The 15,908-nt window shown below is 42.8% G+C and overlaps 1 long non-coding RNA gene across 1 annotated transcript in view; it reads left to right on the top strand.

Annotated features, from left to right (window-relative positions):
• The window catches only part of LOC127527393 (uncharacterized), a 52,246-nt gene that overhangs the window by 32,421 nt on the left and 3,917 nt on the right, over positions 1–15,908 (top strand). Inside the window, exon 2 of the long non-coding RNA XR_007934708.1 lies at positions 2,961–3,080. This is a non-coding gene — a long non-coding RNA (uncharacterized LOC127527393). The remainder of the gene's footprint in view (positions 1–2,960; positions 3,081–15,908) is intronic.

The following is a 15,908-nucleotide window of genomic DNA, read 5'->3' as shown; positions in this document are numbered from 1 at the left end:
CAACACTTCATCCCCAGCGGGGAATCGAACTCAGGTCTGTGAGGCAAGGAAAAGCTGCTCTGTGCTAAGAGGCAAATCTTAACACGCTACGCCACAGAAGCTGTTGAATCATTCTTGAAGCTTTTGTGAAAGTGTTTATTTGATCGTTGGAACTCGGGCTTTATATATTCTATAGTTTATGCCTACTACATTTTGTAACATTTATTACTAAAATATGAAAAAGTTTCTGCTTTAACAATGTGTTTACACAGATTACTTTAGAAACGGAACACGCATTTCATGCGTGTCTTCCAAATAACGATCTATCATTTCCACTGTAAAACTGCACTTCACTCCCAGATAAATAATCAAGTCGTGAGCTGGGAAAAGTTCGCTCACGTTCTAAGTCGGTGGGGGGATGGAATAGCCGGCTGTTGGCAGCTTGTCTTTTATCAGCACATTTAGAGGACAAAGGATGCTGGCGGAGAGGTGTGAACGGATTTAAGAAGCGATTTAAGGTGGGCCGGATATACGAGTTTTTTCGTAAGCTCTGGTAATTCTAGTGTTAATGGGTCTGTCCATTGAATTCCACTTTTGTATTTGACTGCCCTCCTTCTCTCTCTCCTGATCAGAAAACCTTGAGCAACTCTGCCTTTTACAAATACCGTATATACAAGCGGATAAGTTCTTCCGCGGATAAGTCGGGACTTGATTTTACTGTATATTTTCTGGTATTTTATAATGTTGGTCGTATAAGTCGAATGCGGAAAACTCACGCTAGTGGTCTAAGAGATTGATATACTAACGCCCACCTGAGAGAGTAACCACGGAGCACATTGCTTTTTTTTTTCAATGTGAGTGCGGCAATGCACTGCATCAGCTATCTATTGTGCCTACATAACCACAAATACCCAAACTATTCTGAAACAACTTTTGCATTGATTTGTGTTTTTTGTATCTCACACCCTCATACACCTTTATCGTAAGAGCATCCCTTATCTATGGTGGAGTGTTCGATCAGAAGAAAATATGAAGCTGGTTTTAAATTAAAAGTCATTAAAAGTCGGGGTCTGATAAGTAAAAAGTGTTTTCCTTAGAACTTCATCTTGTTTTACCAAGCACTACAATGTTAAAAAATGTTTCTTTGTGATTCTTAACAAAGAGTGTTTGCATTTATGACACAAATTTGGATCTGGATGAAATGCTACCAACAAGATTTGTTTCTGATAACATTATAGCTTAAATGCTTTCAACTAGGATCAAGTGTCCCTATCATAGAACATATTACAGATCTGGCATCATTTCTTCAGAATCTGGTGGCAGCATAAATTCTTATACTATAAAAACTAAAATGCTATAATGATTTCTCTTTTGTTATGATTATTATTCTACTATGTTTCAGGGAAAGACATTCAAAAATCATCTCCACATCCAAGTGGTCTAAGAAGTGAAAGGAAAATACTTGGAGTCTGCAGGACGGTCACTGGCACACAAGTGAAGTCATCAGCCAGGCTCAGAGTTAGTACCGGTTCATTTATTTTGGAAGCACATTTTCTTTTCTCATTCAGCTGTGATTTAATAGTAGCATGAATGTGTCTATTAACCTAATAACATATGTAGGAGAATCATTGTTCTTCTGTTTGATAGTAGAAATAAAATTATTTAAGGAAAACCATTAATAAGAATATTATTCTTCATTTTTGTCAAACAAATTGGAGAATAACTTCAACTTTACCCATGGAATGGTTTATTATTATTGTGACCTTAAGAATATAAAAACACACATCACAAAACATTCATCCATCTGTCCATTTTCTTAACGCACCTATCTAAGGCAGTTTCACAGGGCAGCTGGAGCCTATCCCATTAATCATCAGGTGCAAGGCAGGCTCAGTCTCTGGACAGGTGCCAGTCCATTACAGGGTGAACACACACACACACACACACCCCATACAAACACACTAAGAGCCAATTTAGCAACACCAATTCACCTAACCAGCATGTCTTTGGACCTGACACTGATAACATGGATGATCCTTTTCCTCTTTAGACCGTAGAACATGGTGGCTGTTTTGTTTTTCAAAAACTACTTGAAATGTTGACTTATTGGACCACAAAACAGGATTCCTATGTGCTAGTTTCCATCTCTGGATAGAGCAGCTGGACGAAACCCGTGAGGACACAGCGACACCAAGCAAACTTTACACATGGAGCTGCCACATAATATCATATGTCTTGGATTTTTATAGTGAAACGTGTAAATTTCAAAGCACTCCACTTGTAAGTGGAAATGTTACACTGACATTGTCTCACATTTTCCACATAATCATACATTGACAATTACTGGGTGTGAGAGGATAATTTAGAAGTAACAGTAGTTAGGTATTTTGGTTTGCAGTGCATATTGAAATATATAGACATTTGTTTTCAACTACTGAAATGATCAAGTAAACAAGCAGAACATTCCAGGGGGATGGTTCAAGAAACAGGCTAATGTAATATTCTTTCATGTACCTAGTAAGGTAGTCAGCATATATATAGTTTTCACAACAGAATAAAGGCGAATTCAAGAGATACTCAGTGAATTCAGTGATGCGACAAGTCTAAGTAGGATACACTGGGATAAGCTTTTAAGTGTGGAGACAGTCGAGGAGCAGTGGAACAGGTTTAAAAATGTTTTACATGTAATGCAGGACAGATACATACCTAAATTTGGAATTAATAGGAAACTAAAAAAAACTCCACGGTGGATTAATAAAGATTTAAAAAAGAAGTTGCAAAGGAAAAAACAGCTTTATAAGGCATATAAGACTAATGACTGCAAAGTGAATTGTAGAGCGTATGAGAACATGAGGGCAACCATTAAGAAGGATATCAGGAAGGCTAAAAGACAATTGGAGAGGAATATACCAGATAAGGCAAAAGATGACCCTAAGAGATTCTTTCAGTATTTTAGTAGTAAAAGAACAGTCAAGGAGGAGGTCAAGTGCATCAGGAATAGTAAAGGGGAATTAAAAGATACAGACAGTGAAATAGCGGATGCCTTAAACTTACATTTTTCTGAGGTGTTTACAAGTGAGCAAGTGGATAACCTCCCAGAGGTAAACGTGACTACTAAGGAGGTACTGAGGAATTTTTAAATTGTAGAGGGAGAAGTACTGCTCAGATTAAATAAGCTGAAATTGAACAAATCACAGGACCAGATAATATTTATCCTCGTGTTCTTAAGGAGGCTAGTGAGTACATATATAAACCCTTGACGCATATTTTTAGGAAGTCACTGCGCACTGGAGAGATTCCGAAGGATTGGAAAATGGCAAATATCATCACATTATATAAAAAGGGTGACAGGGCAGATCCAAGCAACTATAGGCCAGTAAGCTTAACATGCATCACAGGTAAATTAATGGAAGGAATTATTAAGGATAAGATCGAGCAACACCTGGCAAGGACAGGAGTTATTCTAAGCAGTCAGCATGGGTTCAGAAGAGGGAGGTCGTGTTTTACTAACATGCTGGAATTCTATGAGGAGGCAACAAAAGGATACGATCAAAGTGTAGCTTATGAGATTATTTATCTGGAATTTCAGAAAGCATTTGATAAGGTGCCACATGAGAGGTTGGGCATCAAATTAAAAGAGGTGGGAGTTCAGGGTGATGTATGTAGATGGGTGCAGAATTGGCTCAGACAAAGGAAGCAGAGGGTGATGGTGCGAGGAACCTCATCAGAATTGGCCGATGTTAAGAGTGGTGTTCCACAGGGGTCAGTGCTAGGGCCGCTGCTATTTTTAATATATATAAATGATTTTGATAGGAATATAAGTAACAAGCTGGTTAAATTTGCAGATGATACCAAGATAGGTGGATTAGCAGATAATTTGGAATCCGTTATATCATTACAGAAGGACTTGGATAGCATAGAGGCTTCGGCAGATTTGTGGCAGATGAAATTTAATGTCAGTAAATGTAAAGTATTACACATTGGAAGTAAAAATGTTAGGTTTGAATACACAATAGGCGGTCGGAAAATTGAGAGTACACCTTATGAGAAGGATTTAGGAGTCATAGTGGACTCTAAGCTATCGACTTCCCAACAGTGTTTAGAAGCCATTAAGAAGGCTAACAGAATGTTAGGATATATAGCACGATGTGTGGAGTACAAGTCCAAGGAGGTTCTGCTCAACCTTTATAATGCACTGGTGAGGCCTCATCTTGAGTACTGTGTGCAGTTGTGGTATCCAGGCTACAAAAAGGACATAGCAGAACTAGAAAAGGTCCAGAGAAGAGCGACTAGGCTGATTGCAGGGCTACAGGGGTTGAATTATGAGGAAAGATTAAAAGAGCTGAGCCTTTACAGTTTAAGCAAAAGAAGATTAGGAGGTGACGTGATTGAAGTGTTTAAAATTATGAAGGGAATTAGTGCAGTGGATCGAGACTGTTATTTTAAAATGAGTTCATCAAGAACACGAGGACACAGTTGGAAACTTGTTAAGGGTAAATTTCACACAAACATTAGGAAGTTTTTCTTTACACAAAGAACGATAGAAACTTGGAATAAGCTACCAAGTAGTGTGGTAGACAGTAAGACGTTAGGGTCTTTCAAAACTCGACATGATGTTTTCTTGGAAGAAACAAGTGGATAGGACTGGTGAGCTTTGTTGTGCTTAATGGCCTGTTCTCGTCTAGAGTGTTCTAATGTTCTAATATTGAAGAACAAGGATATAAAGGAGAAATACTTTTATTTTAGGCTGGCTACACTCTATGCTAAAGCACCTCATCTCTTTAAACCAATCAGAGTATGATATGTAAGCATTAATTCAACACTATTATGCAAATTCAGTTATCTAAAAAATAGACTTCTGCCCGTATTTCTCTGACCATTCTGACCATGCAGTAACAGACTGCTGTGATGAGTGCTCCCTCTTCAAGCATTTGCTGAGGGGATAATAAATGACTCAATGGACAAGCTTTCTCTTGCCTGATTGCTGACTTAAAGAGGTTTTATCAAACTTGTCCTGATAGAGGACACATTTCTTTAATTAATATGTTTGATTTCCTCCACTGTTTTGGTGGCCCACACGTGGGTCGATCTGATTCCTCCAGTGACGGACATTCTGCAGACTGGCTGGCCTGTTCTCATCTGCGTAGGACCCAAGACCCAGGAAGACACGAATATCCAAGTTTAGGAACAAACCTGAATGGGTAGGAGAGCTTGTTCATTTATTCTTTTGGGGATAAGGTACCGAGTTTGACCCCAAGCTGTTGGAACAGTAGTGTTATCTGTTTAAAGTTAGGGTTTGTTTTAGTGTAGTTAGGTTAGGAATTGGATCGCCATGGCTCGATTAGTTTGCCATTGTATAAACAGTTAAAGCCAGTTAAGGAAATCTCTGGAAGTAATAAGATATGTTTGTTCATTTTTCATTTTCATCGTTTCAGGTGAATCATAGATCCTGCAATGGCAAGCAACACTTCAAATTCTGTTTCGGAATTTTTGCTGCTATGTGAAATCAGACCAGAGCAAAGAAACTTGACCGTTTCATTTCTCTCCATAATCTACTTTATCACACTGTTTGGAAATCTGTTGGTTATTTTTGTCATTAAAATGAACCGCCATCTTCAAACACCAATGTATTTATACATTGGCTTCTTAGCAGTTGTAGACTTGCTTAACAGCACTAATATTATTCCCAAAATGTTGTCTGTCCTTTTAGACTCTATAGTCGTTCCCTACGGACCGTGTTTGCTGCAGATGTACATAATCTTCCACCTGGAAATAGTGGAATCTCTGCTTTTTGTGTTGATGGCATGTGATCGCTATGTAGCAGTCCTTCATCCACTGCAATACCCTTCTCTTATTACAAATAAACTTGTCTGGCTTAGTTTGACATTGTGTAACATTATTAGTGTGTTTGCTGTTACACCAAACTTGGTCTTTGTCAATGAACTTGATTTTTGTCAGTCTAATGTCTTGCCTTACTGTTTCTGTGATTATGCTACAATTGTTCGGTTAGCCTGTACTAACAATCCCAAATATTTCACTCTTTTAGCGACCACAACATCGTTATTTGGGTTTTTGCCTGTAGTGATTATTATCTTTTCTTACTGCAGAATTGCTCAGGCAGCACTGAACATCTCTTCTTCTGATGGGAAAAATAAGGTTTTAAGCACCTGCCTCACACACCTGCTGGTGATGTCACTCTCTTATCTACCATTGATGATTTCGTACATTTTAACAGGAAGTGGTGTGAATCTGTCAAAGGAAGCGTACAATATTCTGGTTATGATAGGCAACGTTGTTCCTAATATGATGAACCCAATAATATACAGTTTTAGAAACAGAGAAATAAAAAGTACCATTTACAAGTTTGTGAAAGGAATCCGAACAACTCCCATTGCCATCATGCTCTGAATGAACCTGCAATGTGTAGGCCAAGAGGAGGAAGACTTGGGGCTAAAACTGAGATCATGCCTTTCAAACGCCTGGTGCATTTCACTTTATAAAATTTAAAACAAAGTACCTATTTCATATGTGTGTCCAATTTGGTGTACCAATCAAATGATATCTACAAATGTTATTTTTCCGCATTTCTGGAATTTTCAGCTCTTAATGTGTTCACATTGCTATAATCCAAATAAATTCTTGGTGGCAATTACAATTTTTTTATTCCAGTACTGAACTGGGTAACATTAAAATACTTACTGGAAAATTTCCTTTAAGAGCTGTACTTTGGCTCAAAGTACTTATTTTACGGTGCTTAAATGGAGCAATCCTCCTTCCAAATGGACATTGATGGTAAAAATGTGTACCACTGCCTCGAGCAAAATGAGCGTGCTTTAGCTTAAATAAGGTTGAATGTTTTTCACTTTCCTTCGAAGAGGCCACGATCCAAAAAGAAGCAAGTGCTGGCAAAGGGTGTTTGGCAAATTACAAGTAAACCCCGTTAAAAAACGGTATGTGGTCTTCAGGTAATATGACAAATCTTTTTATCTGAGAGAATAAGAGAAAAAATGTAAAGTTGTGATCCCTTCACGTCACATATAATCTCCCAACTGTAACATCTTGTTTGAGTAATTTTCAGCATTTTCAAAGAAGAACATACAGAAAAAGTACATATTTCAAAAAATATAATCTGTAAAACAAAACAACATGGGTCAGACAGATGCCAAAAACTGTGCTAATGGACATAGAACTGGCCTTTGGTAAATGTAGGATTTAAAACCATACCCATAGTGGCAATGAAACATTTCTAAGAACAATCCACACCCCAACTTAACTCCACCCACCTAAGATGAAGTTCATAACACCTGCAGACCTGCTTATCTATGCAATTATCTAACCAGCCAATCAGTTTGATGTAGTTAATCAAACACCAAAATGGGGGGAAAATTGTGATCTCAGTGTGGTATGGTTGTTTGTGCAAGGCGGACTACTTTGAATATTTCTGTTCCTGCTGATCTCCTGTAATTTTCACACTCTGTAATCTCTAGAGTTTACTCAGAATGGCGTGAGAAAGCAAAAAACATTTACTGTAGTGAGCAGCAGTTCTGTGGACAGAAACACTCTGTAGATGAGAGGAGTCAGAGGAGAATAGCCTGTGTTTTGAACTGACAGAAAGGCTACGGTAACTCCAATAAACTCTCTGAACAGCTATACGGAGAAGGAAAGCGATTCAAAATGCACAACATGTCGAACCTTGAGGTGGATGGTCTACAACAGACCTTGTCTGGTTCCATTACCAAGAACAGAAAGCTAAGGCGGCAGTCAGCGCAGGCTCACCAAAACTAGACAGTTGAATATTGGAAAAATGTAGCCTGGTCTAATGAATCTCGATTTCAGATAAAGCCACATTGATGGTGGGAGCAAAAGCTTTCACCAACAGTATGAATCCATGCACCCAAGCTGCCTTGTGTCAACAGTTCAGGCTGAATGTGGTAGCATAATGATGTGGGAAATGTTTTCATGCCACACTTTGGGCCTGTTAAAGCAATCAACCATTTTTTGAGTGCCACGGTCTATTTGAGTATTGTGCACCCCTCGGCCACAGTTTGCACATCTTCTAATGGCTGCTTCAGGGATCATAATGCACAGCTTCGCAAAGGAAACTTGTCTGAAGCTGATTTCAAAACCATGACAAGAGTTCAGTGTTCTTCAGAAGGCCTACCAAGTCAACCATGTCTGAATCCATTAGAACCCCTTTGGAATGTAGAATGGGAAATTTGCAGCATGAATGTGCAGCTGACAAATGTGCAGTAACATGCAGACATAGACCAGAATCTCAAAGGAACAATTCCAACATCTTGTGTAATCCATGCCAAGAAGAACTGAGGCTATTTTAAGAGGAAAAGATGGCTCTATCCAGTTTGAGGACCTATTACTAATAATTTGCCCACTGAATGTGGATTTCAAAAACCTGACTTGAAACCAAATTTCAAGTGTGTGGATTGAAAAAGAAAGTTGTGCACAAAAAACAAACAAACATACAGACACTGTGCTATATAGATTTAGATACTCAATCAGGTTTAAGATAAATAAATGAAGTATTGAGCAGTGTTTCTACCAGCAGTAGCTAGGGTCGAACACCAAAGAAAGACAACAATAAGCATAAATAGTACAGTATATAATGAAAATTTGGGGGTAATGCTAGGCAAACAGGGTTTTGTGATGTAATAATGTGTTAACATTGGCAGGTGGTTCCATTTAAAAGGACTGTTGTGTGGACGATCACTTAGACAAGACAGCAGGTGTGGTCATATAGCAGCTTTATTTTCACATCGTCACAGTGAGCAGGTTTCAGAAAAGCAGGCAATCAATATTACATGACAGCATCAGGGCTCTTCTGAACAACTGTTTGTTGGGTGGGGCAAAGGTTTTGTACCCCTAAAATGCGTAATTTAATATCATCATGAAATGCAACAGTAAACACTTTTATTTTACACAATCCTTCAGCCTCTTCAACGCCCCTTTTGCAACTTGATTTTTCTGCCCCTTTGTTATGGCGTTCAGATGTAAACTAGGGGAAAACGTGATAAGGCAGTCTCAGTGTGGAATGCTTAGACCTTGAGTCCTTATGACAAATATTTTTCTGTTTGCTCAGCAAAGCATGTTTTTAAAGCTTACTTCTGCTTAACTCCTTAGACAAGGATTAGTACAAGAGAACGAAGAGAACATTCATCTTCCACAGTTGCTTATGCAGGGTTGTAGCAAGGCTACATAACTTGACAGTCGGGCTGGTCTGCTGGACTGTCTGTCACTTTATAATGTTGGCTGGGAGGGTGTCTATAAATAGCCTTTCAGGCTTTTTTGATGACGTCCCAGTGCTGGGAGCATCCCAGCGTCATGTTTCCATAACAACCGAGAGGGGAAAGGATGTTTCAGCGGGAAACGTTTTCATTTTAAGGGGAATGGCGGATCAAGGAAAGGGAGAGAAAAAAGGAAGGAAAAGGCTGAAGGCAAGGTGGCGACTATCTACGCTCTAAGAATCATTCAGGATCTTACTTCACCCAGGGACGTCTGCTATTGTGGGTGGCCACCCCAAAGAAATAATCAGGTGATGAATCCCAGAGAAGAGGCCAGGTACTGGTGATCTCCGGGTGCTCCCGTCTGGTGAGTCGGAGCCATGAGTAGCATTTCTTCGTGATAGTCCGCGGAGAAGCCGTTTCGCCTGAGGACTGTTGTGTTTCCTCCTGCCATACGGAAGGAACTGAACTGCAGGGGTTTTTTTTTCTTATATGTGGACTACGTTAAATCTTTCTTTTTGCGTTCTCAGAGAACAGTTTTTTTTTTTATTTATCCATCCATCCATCCATCCATCCATCCATCCATCCATCCATCCTCTTCCGCTTATCCGATGTCGGGTCGCGGGGGCAGCAGCTTGAGCAGAGATGCCCAGACTTCCCTCTCCCCGGCCACTTCTTCTAGCTCTTCCGGGAGAATCCCGAGGCATTCCCAGGCCAACCGAGAGACATAGTCCCTCCAGCGTGTCCTGGGTCTTCTCCGGGGCCTCCTCCCGGTTAGACGTGCCCGGAACACCTCACCAGGGAGGCGTCCAGGAGGCATCCTGATCAGATGCCCGAGCCACCTCATCTGACTCCTCTCGATGCGGAGGAGCAGCGGCTCTACTCTGAGCCCCTCCCGGATGACTGAGCTTCTCACCTTATCTTTAAGGGAAAGCCCAGACACCCTGCGGAGGAACTCATTTCAGCCGCTTGTATTCGCGATCTCGTTCTTTCGGTCACTACCCATAGCTCATGACCATAGGTGAGGGTAGGAACATAGATCGACTGGTAAATTGAGAGCTTCGCCTTGTGGCTCATCTCCTTTTTCACCACGACAGACTGATGCAGAGCCTGCATCACTGCGGACGCTGCACCGATCCACCTGTCAATCTCACGCTCCATTCTTCCCTCACTCGTGAACAAGACCCCGAGATACTTGAACTCCTCCACTTGGGGCAGGATCTCGCTACCAACCCTGTGAGGGCACTCCACCCTTTTCCGGCTGAGGACCATGGTCTCAGATTTGGAGGTGCTGATTCCCATCCCAACTGCTTCACACTCGGCTGCGAACCGATCCAGAGAGAGCTGAAGATCACGGCCTGATGAAGCAAACAGGGCAACATCATCTGCAAAAAGCAGTGACCCAATCCTGAGTCCATCAAACCGGACCCCCTCAATGCCCTGGCTGCGCCTAGAAATTCTGTCCATAAAAGTTATGAACAGAATCGGTGACAAAGGGCAGCCCTGGCAGAGTCCAACTCTCACTGGAAACGGGTTTGAGTTACTGCCGGCAATGCGGACCAAGCTCTGGCACCGATCGTACAGAGACCGAACAGCCCTTATCAGGGGGTCCGGTACCCCATACTCTCGGAGTACCCCCCACAGGATTCCCCGAGGGACATGGTCGAATGCATTTTCCAAGTCCACAAAACACATGTAGACTGGTTGGGCAAACTCCCATGCACCCTCCAGGACCCTGCTAAGGGTGTAGAGCTGGTCCACTGTTCCGCGACCAGGACAAAAACGACACTGTTCCTCCTGAATCCGAGGTTCGACTATCCGATGGACCCTCCTCTCCAGGGCCCCCGAATAGACTTTTCCAGGGAGGCTGAGGAGTGTGATCCTTCTGTAGTTGGAACACACCCTCCGGTCCCCTTTCTTAAAGAGGGGGACCACCACCCCGGTCTGCCAATCCAGAGGCACTGTCCCTGATGTCCATGCGATGTTGCAGAGGCGTGTCAACCAAGACAGTCCTACAACATCCAGAGCCTTGAGGAACTCCGGGCGTATCTCATTCACCCCCGGGGCCCTGCCACCAAGGAGTTTTTTGACCACGTCAGTGACCTCAGTCCCAGAGATGGCGGAGCCCACCTCTGAGTCCCCAGGCTCTGCTTCCTCATTGGAAGGCATGTTAGTGGGATTGAGGAGGTCTTCAAAGTACTCCCCCCACCGACCCACAACGTCCCGAGTCGAGGTCAGCAGCGCACCATCACCATATACAGTGTTGACACTGCACTGCTTCCCCCTCCTGAGACGCCGGACGGTGGACCAGAATCTCCTCAAAGCCGTCCGAAAGTCATTCTCCATGGCCTCCCCAAACTCCTCCCACAATAGAGGCACAGAACATGGCCCATTCGGACTCAATGTCCCCCACCTCCCTCGGGATGTGGTCGAAGTTCTGCTGGAGGTGGGAGTTGAAGCTACTTCTGACAGGGGGCTCTGCCAGATGTTCCCAGCAGACCCTCACAACACGTTTGGGCCTGCCAGGCCTGACCAGCATCCTCCCCCACCATCGAAGCCAACTCACCACCAGGTGGTGATCAGTTGACACCCGAGTGTCCAAGACATGTGGCCGCAAGTCCGATGACACGACCACAAAGTCGATCATCGAACTGAGGCCTAGGGTGTCCTGGTGCCAAGTACACATATGAACACCCCTGTGCTTGAACATGGTGTTCGTTATGGACAATCCGTGACGAGCACAGAAGTCCAATAACAAAACACCACTCGGGATTAGATCGGGGGGGCCATTCCTCCCAATCACGCCCTTCCAGGTCTCATTGTCATTGCCCACGTGAGCATTGAAGTCTCCCAGCAGAACGAGGGAGTCCCCAGAAAGTATGCCCTCTAGCACCCCCTCCAGGGACTCCAAAAAGGGTGGGTACTCCGAACTACTGTTCGGTGCATACGCACAAACAACAGTTAGGACCCGTCCCCCCACCCAAAGGCGGAAGGAGGCTACCCTCTCGTCCACCAGGGTAAACCCCAATGTACAGGCTCCAAGTCGGGGGGAAATAAGTATGCCCACACCCGCTCGGTGCCTCTCAACAGGGGCAACTCCAGAGTGGTAGAGAGTCCAGCCCCTCTCAAGGAGATTGGTTCCAGAGTCCAAGCTGTGTGTCGAGGTGAGTCCGACTATATCTAGCCGGAACCTCTCAACCTCGCGCACAAGCTCAGGCTCCTTCCCCGTCAGAGAGGTGACCTTCCACGTCCCAAGAGCCAGCTTCCATAGCCGAGGATCGGACCGCCAAGGTCCCTGCCTTCGGCCACCACCCAACTCACACTGCACCCGACCTCCTTGGCCCCTCTCATAGGTGGTGAGCCCATGGGAAGGGGGACCCACGTTGCCTCTTCGGGCTGTGCCCAGCCGAGCCCCATGGCTGCAAGCCCGGCCACCAGGCGCTCGCCATCAAGCCCCACCTCCAGGCCTGGCTCCAGAGGGGGGCCCCGGTGACCCGCGTCCGGGCAAGGTAAAACGCCGTCGAAAGTTTTCATTCATCATAGAAGGTTTGAACCACTCTTTGAATCCCTCACCTAGGACCAGTTTGCCTTGGGTGGCCCTACCAGGGGCATAAAGCCCCGGACAACAGAGCTCCTAGGATCATTGGGTCACGCAAACCCCTCCACCACGATAAGGTGACGGTTAAAGGAGGGGTTTTTTTTTATTTACTTTTGTTTATTGTCTGCGTCAAACCGGGGGTTAGGATTTGACCACTGGGGAGGAATCTGGTGAAGGGGTTCACTAATGAGCACTCAGGCACAGGGCAAGTAAATGTAAACAGCAAATTTCAATATATTTATAAGTCCCACTTTCTTTCGCATGTGATTTTTTTGCCTGTTATTTAAGGGCGTGCATAGGGGACCGAATATGGTAATGCTATTTTAACCTTCAAATATCATCCACTTCCCTTTCGGGTTGTGAAGTGTAGGAATCGCGTTCCCATATCTTGCGGTTGCTACAGGGTTTCCATTGTTGGCTATGCTTCAACTTCACTGCTCCATCTCCCGCTGCTCCTGCTATGAGACTCCTCTTTTTCCTCACCTACCCGGCCTTGATCACCTCTTTTTTATTCACCTTCTTTGATATTTCAAAATCTCCCTATGCTCACATGGTCTCCCCAACCTACTTGAGCAGATCCGTGCCAAAATAGAGACTCCTCAGGAACCAAATGTCAAGACAAATGGATTTTTGTGAAGCAGAATATCCTAACAGGTTAGTGCTTTCATTCAGCCCCCTCTTCCACACTCTGCATAGGCAGGCCAGTAGTAGTGTAGTGTTTCTCTCTGGTCTATTTAAATTGATATTGCAATATTTTTATTTTTGATAAAATTGTTTGGTCTACCATAATTCTTAGAGCAGTATTAGAGACTGTGAGACTAATGCAGAAGAGCATACGGTGCATCTCAATAAATTAGAATATCATCAAGAAGTTGATTTATTTCAGTAATTCAATTCAAAACGTGAAACTCATAAATTATATAGATCCGTTACACACAGAATGATATATTGTATTTCAAGTGTTTACTTCTTTTAATTTTGCTGATTATGGCTTAATAATAAAAATAATAATAATAATACATTTTATTTATATAACACTTTTCCCATGCTCAAAGCGCTTCGCAGAGTCTTAGAAAAAAAAACAGCAGGGTATATGTAACATTGGATATGAATGCTTTCCCGAATAGAACAATGAAACAGATAATAAAGCATTAAATAGAATAAAGAACAATAAACCAGAGTAAAATACTAAATTCAATACTAAAAGAAAAACCTAACAAATAACCTAATTTGTGATATAATAGACACACAAATTATCCTGAGCACCTGGACAGTGAGGTAAACTGAAAGAGAGGGCAGAATGTTAAGTTAAGCTAAAAGCCTTCCTAAATAGATGAGTTTTAAGTTATTTTTTAAAAGAATGAATGGAGTCAGCTGATGTAATTAATTTCGGGATGTCATTCCAAAGTCTGGATGCTATGGAGCTGAAGGCCCCGTCACCCATAGAGTGCAGGTTAGTGTGAAGCACAACAAGATTACCAGAATCAGAGGACCTTAGTAGGCGAACAGGAGCATAGTGATTTAGAAGGTCACTGATGTAGTTTGGTGCGAGGCCAATTAAAGCTTTATAGGTTATTAAAAGAATTTTATATTCAGTCCTGTAAGACACAGGGAGCCAGTGAAGGCGAAGCAGGATGGGTGTGATGTGCTCACTGTTGTTGGTTTGAGTAAGGACTCTTGCAACAGAGTTTTGAATCATCTGGAGCTGTGATATAAGATTAGAAGGGGCACCTCCCAGCAGCGAGCTACAGTAATCGATGCGGGATGTGATAAAAGCAAGACAAGTTTCTCAGCATTAGAAAAGGAGAGGAAGGAGCGAACGCAGGATATGTTACGGAGGTGAAAGTAAGAAAGTTTCTTAATGTGGTTTATGTGGGCAGAATAAGAAAGGAAGGAATCAAAAATGACACCAAGATTCTTTGCAGTAGAGGCAGGTCTGATGAGATCACCGCCAAGATGGACTGGGAAGGAGCTCATTTTATAAGTTGCACTTTAGTCCCAATTTGCAGGAGGTCAGTTTTGTTGCAATTTAATTTTAAAGAGTTCTGCTCCATCCAGGTATTAATTTCAATGAGGCAAGTTGTGAGCTGAGAAAGCTCTGATGAAGTTCCAGTTTTGACATTGAAGTAGAGTTGAGTGTCATCTGCATAAAAGTGATAACCCAGTCCAAAGCCACAAATAATATGACCAAGGTGAAGACTATAAATACAGAAGAGAAGAGGGCCGAGGACAGAGCCCTGAGGAGGTCCTTGTATGACTGGTGCTGAGCTGGACCTGCTGTTGCCAAGACTAACGAACTCTTGCCTATCAGTCAGGTAGGACTTGAACCACTGGAGGGCAGTTCCAGAGATACCCAGCATGTTCTCCATTCTGGACAGTAGGATGTCATGTCTGACCTGAGTGTCAAATGCTGCACTGAGGTCTAACAGAATTAATATGCTGGTTTGGTTTGTCCAGAGTCTGCTGCCATAAGCAAATCATTGGTTACCCGTAGCAGAGCAGTTTCACAGCTGTGCTGTGCTCTGAAACCAGACTGAAAGGGTTCCATCAAATTATTAGAAGTTAAGTAGTTGGTGAGTTGGGAAGCTACAATACGCTCAAGAACTTTTGACAGGAAAGGTAATTGGGAAATAGGCTGAAAGTTGTTAAGATTGTCAGCATCAAGACCAGACTTTTTTAACACTGGGGTTACAGAAGCGATTTTAAAAGTGAGCAGCACAGAGCCAGTGTCAAGGGATGAGCTTATTATTGTTGTAACAGTCGGGATTATGGCATGAAGGCAGGACTTAAGTAGTGTGCTGGGGATGGGGTCCAGTACACAAGTAGTCGGTCTCATCTTACAAAGCAGGTTATTAACAAACGCAGATGTGACTGGTGAGAACTTAGAGAAGGAGCTGGATGGAGTGGGGAAACAGGGAGAGATATTAATAGATGATGTATTTATGTTAGTTGAGTTATTTAGATCTTTGATTATGTTACGGAAAAAGTGGAGGAATTCCTCACAGACTTCAGTAGAAGAGGTAGTTGGGCCAATTGCGGGTTCGATTAGTTTATTAACTACAGAAAACAAAACCCTTGTGTTATCATGGCCACTT

Source organism: Erpetoichthys calabaricus, chromosome 4 (assembly GCF_900747795.2).
Source record: "Erpetoichthys calabaricus chromosome 4, fErpCal1.3, whole genome shotgun sequence".
NCBI lineage: Eukaryota > Metazoa > Chordata > Cladistia > Polypteriformes > Polypteridae > Erpetoichthys > Erpetoichthys calabaricus.
The sequence above is the reverse complement of the archived record's forward strand: the minus strand, read 5'-3'. Positions and strand labels throughout refer to the sequence as shown.